Source organism: Austrofundulus limnaeus, unplaced genomic scaffold (genome assembly GCF_001266775.1).
Source record: "Austrofundulus limnaeus strain Quisiro unplaced genomic scaffold, Austrofundulus_limnaeus-1.0 Scaffold45, whole genome shotgun sequence".
In the NCBI taxonomy this organism is placed as follows: domain Eukaryota; kingdom Metazoa; phylum Chordata; class Actinopteri; order Cyprinodontiformes; family Rivulidae; genus Austrofundulus; species Austrofundulus limnaeus.
The window spans coordinates 682,793-690,251 of NW_013952447.1; positions in this window are offsets into that span (position 1 = coordinate 682,793).

A 7,459-nucleotide genomic window follows, 5' to 3' on the forward strand; every position below is an offset into this window, starting at 1 on the left:
TGATAAAAAAAAATACAAATTCAAATTGTAAAAACTTTCTTTTTTTAAAGCATTTTCTGTTCTAGCCAAACACTTTTGAACAGTAAATACTAAAATTAGAGCATTAGTGTTTCTTGTTTCTCTTTTGTAGTGCAATAACTTAACACAGACTACCATACTCCTGTTAAACATTTTCAATGCTTTTTTTCATTCAAGATTCTCTAGTTGAGACTTTTTTTTTCATAATTTACTGAAGTCCATGATGACAAAAAACATATTAAAAATGATGGTGGTAACCTTTAAGAAAAATGTCCACAGTGTTATGTAAGAAGAGCGTGTGCTGGTCACGCCTGTTTAAAGTGTGTTGGAATTCTAATATTTACCGACATAGGAAGACCTGATAATTACTAAAGATATAAACCCTTAGACTTTTAAACTTTAGCACTATTGTAACACTACGTCTTGTGGTATCGTTTACCAAGTCAAAAAATATAATAATCTAGATTTTATCTAATATCTAATTTGAGCAACTTCCGTGCGTCACCAGTCACAATGTTCTTTTTCACGAAAGAGATGTCAAAACATTTCCATTCATGTCTGCATTCCTTTAAGGGGAGGATTAGCCATGCACACCAAACAAGCCCTCAGTCATGAAAATGTGTATAGATGCAAGAACTTGACATTAAGTGAAACCTAAAGATTTTGTAACTCAGTGGTTTTGGTTCTTTTAATTGCTCAGTTTTGGTTTTATGTGAAACAAACTCTGGAAGGGAAACTGAAAGTATTTTATACCTTTGTACCATCCTATAAAGGATGTGTTGATGGCTCTGATGCAGACGTCTCAGATTTATCAAACATGTGCATGCTTTAACTGTCAGCATTAGCATTCCTAAATCTAATACAGTACATAATACAACCTAGTACCTAGAAGGTACTGCTAGTACCTTGTTGGTCCAATGCGTTATGAGGTAACAGAGGTACTTGCAGAGTACCTGAAAGGACTGGGCTTTTATTATAAAGTGACTTGTTACCTGGTACTTACTACGTAAACACCTGATACTTAACTAGTTTGATATTTTCATGATGCAGTACTTGCTTTTATTACAAAGATGTAAAAATGAAAAAGTAGGGATTTGTGGTAAGTAGTGCATCAAAACCAGAAAACATTTTGAAAAGAACAATTATGGACACAGCTGAATTAGCTCCTTCTCACGATGTGGAGTGCTAAGCGTCTCCAATGGATCTAAAGCCTTCATTTTGATAAAACACAATTCCAGAAGTGTAATTATAGCCTAGCTAAGAAAACTGTTTAAAATTAGCTCCAGTGACGTGGAGTGTACAACCTTTTTGATTAAAAAAGTAAAACATTGTTTTTTGTTTTTTTCCTTTTTTAACCCTCTGGCAAAAGCTTTAGTTTAAAATGTCTGCAGTGTGTTAAGAAACAAGGCGGACAAAGGTTAAGAATGTGAAACGAAACAATAGGCGTCACACCAGCCACTGCTCATGAAAATCATGGTCAATGTTTACATAGGAGGAAAGCAGACAGAAGAGAATAGCTGGGTGTGTGAAGTGTTGTTAACGACTGGCTTTCTTTGTCAATTAAAATAAGCTTTTGCACTATAATTATTTAATAATTAGAATAAATCATAATTATGAGTCATAAACATCTCAACAATTAAAAGACAGTTGTTTATAAAAATGCCTTCTGATATTATGTGAAAAAACATTGGTTGTATTTTATGAAAACATTGTGTTTCATATCTGTCTCTTTAATACCTGGATTGTGTAGGGCTTTACATTATCAGCTCTACCAACTGAGCCACCATGCCGCCCATATACACTTTTTATGCACTCGCCTTCGATAAAATCACCAACATTAATATTTAAAGATACAGAAAGGTTTATATTTTATTTTAGATTGTTTTTGTCATTGCATATGTTGCCCTTCTCCATAGCTTTTGTTTTAATTATATTTTCTCAGTACTATCACATTATTATATTTTTTTTCTCAAAAAATAAAGTCCTGCACATTTTAGTCTTCTGTTTCAAGTTTAGATTCCCCGTCACAGAGTTCACGGTAACCTCTGGCCTCTCAACAATTCTGTGGCCTTTGTTTTGATAGACTCAGCTATAAATAGAATGGGCACAGCTCAGAGAACTTGGAGAAGCAATGCAAGACTAAACCAAAAAACAAAAATAATAACCTGAAAGAAAGCTTTTCATTGTTACGATCAGTAGGAAAATAATGTTCTTATAAAATTATGTTTTGGACGTTATATTATTTGCTAATAAGTTTATAAATTTACATAAAATATGCATTTCTTATTCAACGTAATATATTAATTTTAGGAATTAAAATTTTAAGGCATTTTTACTTCAGAATAATAAATGTATGGACTCTAGATACTAGAACCATGGCCCACTCAGACTCAATGTCCCCCACTTCCCCCGGAACATGTTCAAAGTCCCCCCCGGAGGCGTGAGTTGAAGCTCCGTCTGACAGGAGACTCTGCCAGACGTTCCCAGCAGACCCTCACTATATGTTTGGGTCTGCCAGGTCTGTCCGGCATCCTCCCCCACCACCGGAGCCAACTCACCACCAGGTAGTGGTCAGTTGACAACTCCGCCACTCTCACTTAAGTTTTAAAAAATAAGACCAATATTAGACATTATTATTTGTTTTTGCTGTCAGTCTTTTGTGTTCAATTTGTTCTGTATTCTCATTAAAAGTTTGTACTTATCTGAAATCTGACAAAAACTAAGTCTGGAAGAGTCTAGGTTTTTCACTTGTGTCAGAAGCTTATTTTTTTTTCATTAATAAACTGAAATCATGAATTAAAATTTGAGATTGATTTTGAGTTTCTTGCATAGCAATTGGTACAAACAGAAAGGATGTTTTAAAAGTGGAGTCACAAAGGTCTTTAAGTTCTGCCATTTTTATTTATTTAAGTCTAAAAAGAAAAGTTGTTTCTTTGTAACATAGTGGTTTATTTAGTTACACTTAAATAGAAGACCTTTTATACAATTGGCYTAATTGTCCATTTGACAAGCTCTTCCTTCTTCCTTCTTGTAACATTTAAAAAAAGAACATCGTGGAGATGACGTGCTAAATTGTTATTTTTTTTTTGTTTGATGTCTGTGTATCATCCAGATATGCGTTCACGTGTTCAGCAAGTGATGATTTCATTTTCTTTCTTACTCTAGCAGTCTCTTTTTTTCTTAGTGCCCATCTGTTTTAGAGTTACTTTAGATGTGTTTTTTGACAACTTGGTCAACAATAGAACAGAAAACTGTGCATATCACTCCTGACCATACATTTCTTACATGATTGGTTTCAACTGGGAGTACATGTTGGGTATGACTCTCAGCTATTAAGTTCTCAAGTTTAGATCAGAGACTGTAAAACYGACTGAATTACATATTTTTGTCGGCTAAAATCAACTACATGCCACCTTGAATTTGATTGACTTCAAGTTGTAGACATACTTTAACATGTTTCTGAATTGCRTTATAAATTGTTCAGTGGTTCGTGAGACATTTCGCTAACAGACAGGGCAGATTGATTCCGACACTTAATACCAACGTTTTCAACAATTTTCAGTAATCTGCGACTGCTTTGTGTTGAGTATGATTCTGGATTTTTAGCTACATTACAAATGTAGCTTAATATTTTTGAAAATTGACGGAATAATSGTCATATTTGTGTTTGTTAAGGCTGATTTGGTTGTGGTGGCCATTTTGACACAGGTTGACTTACAGTTAATCATTTGGAGATGGATAGCCGATAATTAAAAATCACATTGAAATAGCATAAAATGTTTTGTTTGCCTATTGCCAATAACTTTTATCTTCCGTACATTTTGTCCAGTCTTTTAAGTCTTCACCACCTATGCAGTGACATTCAAAGAACTAAGAAAAAAACAAGATAAAAAAACCTGTTTGTCAAAAGTTTGTTTCAGAATAATGAAGTCAAGCCCGCTCGTCGTCTCAGGTGGAGCACCACACCCGTCATACTGGAAATCCCCATTCTTATGAAACCAGCCAGGATTGAAGAAAGAACATTCTGCCAACATCCTCATTCAAACAAAGCAGTGGGACAATCTAATGTAGTCTTCCTGGATSTCCAATAAAAACATGACAGACATGCCAAACATGACCAGCCTCAGTCATGACTAAAAGATTTCAGAGTTTTAGACTTTCCCAACCGGGTAAAATGCTTTCGTAGTACAGCTTAAATTKTTGTTCCCAGTTTTCCAAAGTCACCACAAAAAACAGCATTTTACAGCAGGCTCATCAGTTGGTGTTTGAAAASAGACRTGCTCTCTCTGTTGAAATCAGAAAGCTTTCTTTTTGAAAATAGCTTAAAGTTAGAGCTTACTTAAATGTGTCTCAACTCCACCTGTGTAAGTACTGTGCACATSTACAGCTGACTAATGTGGATTCACGAATATTCCACAATGGATGCCTTTTTTTAGTAAAATTACCAGATAGGAAAAAAGTTTTCACTAACGATTACTAACACTAATAGAAAGGCTTGATGAAAATGTCTCATCAGCAGCATGTTAGACATTCTTGGATCACTTGTTTCAAACTGGCATGAAAAGGTGGCAGGCAGTATGCATCTCTTCAAAGGAACCTTTAATCAGCTGTGTGTGTGTGCGTTTTCTCTCCTTTTTGTTTCCATTGCATGCATTTTTGCTTTGGCCTTTTGAGTTTGCTTGTGGCTTCAGTAATCTGTCTGTCAGAATCTAGGCGGCTCAAGTTTCCATGAGCAAAGACACTAAACCCTACATTGTCCTTGTCCTTGTAAGTTTGTTCTTGGTTAAAAAAAAGTCCCGTCATAAACTGTACAGACCTAGAAGTGCTGCATGAAGCTGTATTAATGAACTTTTTCTGTATAGCAGGTGAGGTTTCTTTGAATACTGCTGAAACAAGTTGTTCAAGCTTTGAAGCAATACAATTGAGGTGGAAGGAGTGAATTTTTATTTATTTTCATTTTATTTTATTTTTAGTCAGGCACCTTACAGTTAGTAAGACGACCACAAACTCCTTTTRTATCAAATATTTCCAAGTCAAACATAAGAGTGTTGAGTGAAGCTCAAAGCTAATGGCACAGTGAGCCCAAGCACATTACCTACAACAAAAAGACTTAAAGAAAAAATATATATCGGAAATATAGTGTTGCAGTGATTCAGTCAGACCTCAGCTCTATTCAGTATTGTGTCAGTAATTTAAGAGAGCTTGGTCATGTTTATTCCCCAAAGATTTTATTCAAGTTACATTGTGTATCTGCATACAGTCTGAACAACAACTCATCTCACTCCTCGATGTAGGACCTCATGCTAAACTGATGTGATGCCACACAAGTACCTGAGTACCTCGGGGTAAAAAAATAATAAAATCCACTTTTTCCGCTAAAACTATTATTGAATCATTAAGAACCCCTCTTAATAAAAAGGTCAGTTTTGTTAGAAATTTAGTTATTAAAGTAAATCATGGGTGGCTGTAGCAGAGTGGTTAGGGGAGTCGTCCTGTAACCGCTGGGTTGCCGGTTCGCCCCCCCGTTCCATCTGTCTCAGTCATTGTGTCCTTGGGCAAGACACTTCACCCACCTTGCCTTCTGGCTGTGGTCAGAGGGTACAGTGGTGTTGGTGCATGACAGTCCCGTTTCTGTCAGTTTGCCCCAGGGCAGCTGTGGCTGGCTATATTGTAGATTACCGCCAGGCCTCTTTGAGTGTCCTGATGTATTATTATTAAATTACAGGACTTTTTTTATGGCTGTTGGACCATGACTAGGGAAAAGGCCTCAAAAAAGTGCAGATTATTTGGATTATTTTTTTTTTCAAGCATGTGCAAGGTGAGCTTGTTCTTTGGTCAGMAAAATTAAATCTTTTGGTCATCATTTGCACGTTTTTTTCAGATTTTCTTTATAAAGGTCATTCTAATGTCAACCTTCAAACATTATTTTGTCATAATAAAAATGCAATTTCATGGTATGAATTTATTTAATTGTTTATGATTTTTTTTTTGTAGCTTTTGTTGTTCTACTTCATCTCATTAAATAAAGTTAATAAAGGACTGATGCAGTTGAATTTGACAAAAGCTGCTTTTCACAAAGACAACATGCCATGGATATAATTTTTAGGGGGTTATGGCCCCCACTATAATTTGATCCAGTCATCACCCCCCCCCCCAAAAAAAAAAAAAATACATTATTTGCACTAACACGTTAGAAATTAGAATTGGTTAATTACAGAGATGCAACTCTCTTGTCTTTAGGTAACTTTGACCTGATAAAAAAATTCACTGCCGTATACAGTATGTTTAGGCATAATTGCTGAAAATGATTTGCAAGATTTTAGAGCATAACCCCCTAAATCAGGGGTYTGCGACCAGCAGCTCTGGGACCATGTGTGGCTCTTTGAAAATGTGACCAAACATAACAGAATATTTTTGTTTGTTTTTTATACTCACAACAGAAATTAATTTGTATGCAAAAACGTGATCAATACTACTAATAAAAAAGTAAAACATGTTAGCTAATGCTAGCCTGTTGTTTACTTTAATAATCCAACTTTTTTCTCTCAAATCCATTACACTTACCTTTAAAGAATTTGAAGACTACGTATAAGAATTAAAAAATATATATACCTAAATAGTTCAGTTGTACTAGTTTTTATGAAATTCAGGATAAAATATATACAGTTTTTTTTTGTTTACCTGAATGTGGTCTTTTCATTTATCCTGATGTGTAAAAATAATAAAATTCACAATATTTATTAATTTTTTTGTTTTATAATGCTACCTCCAGTGGCCGTAAAGGTGCCGAAAAAGGCCTTGAAAAGGCCCACGAACCACCAGTTGATAATCACAGTTGCAGTTTGTTTTGCGGCTCTGGACACATTTTATTAGTGCATCTAGTAGCAGAAATGGCTCTTTTGATCATCAACGTTGCAGACCCCTGCCCTAAATGATAGACCTAAAGTTACGCCTTTGCAACATGCTTATCTACAATAGTTTCATTATTTCAGCTCAAGTCATTTATTCCAGAACAAATGTCAAAATACATTCAACTTGATGAAAAACTCATAAACAAGTGGTGAAAGTGAATTCCCTTCCAGGACATCTTTTTGTACAATGATTAAAATCTATGTGTCCTCAAAAATGCTCATTTGTTTACCTGCTGTTTCTAAATTCAAATGAACTTTCATTTTGTTTAGGGCTGTCCTCTTTAACGTCATGGCAAGAATAAAAGTGTTCTGAAAATGTAATGCCATCGTCTTCCAGGTATGCTCCAGGAATGAGCTAAAATTAACTGTACTTTCAGATCTCTACTGTGACGATCTACCCATTGAAAAGGCATAATCAGTGGCCAAAATGCGTAGTGTCAACATTGTAATGCTATTTATATTTTTTTCTGGACATCATTGGATTTTGGTAAAAGCATTTAAACACAAATGCAGATAAAACGGATATATAT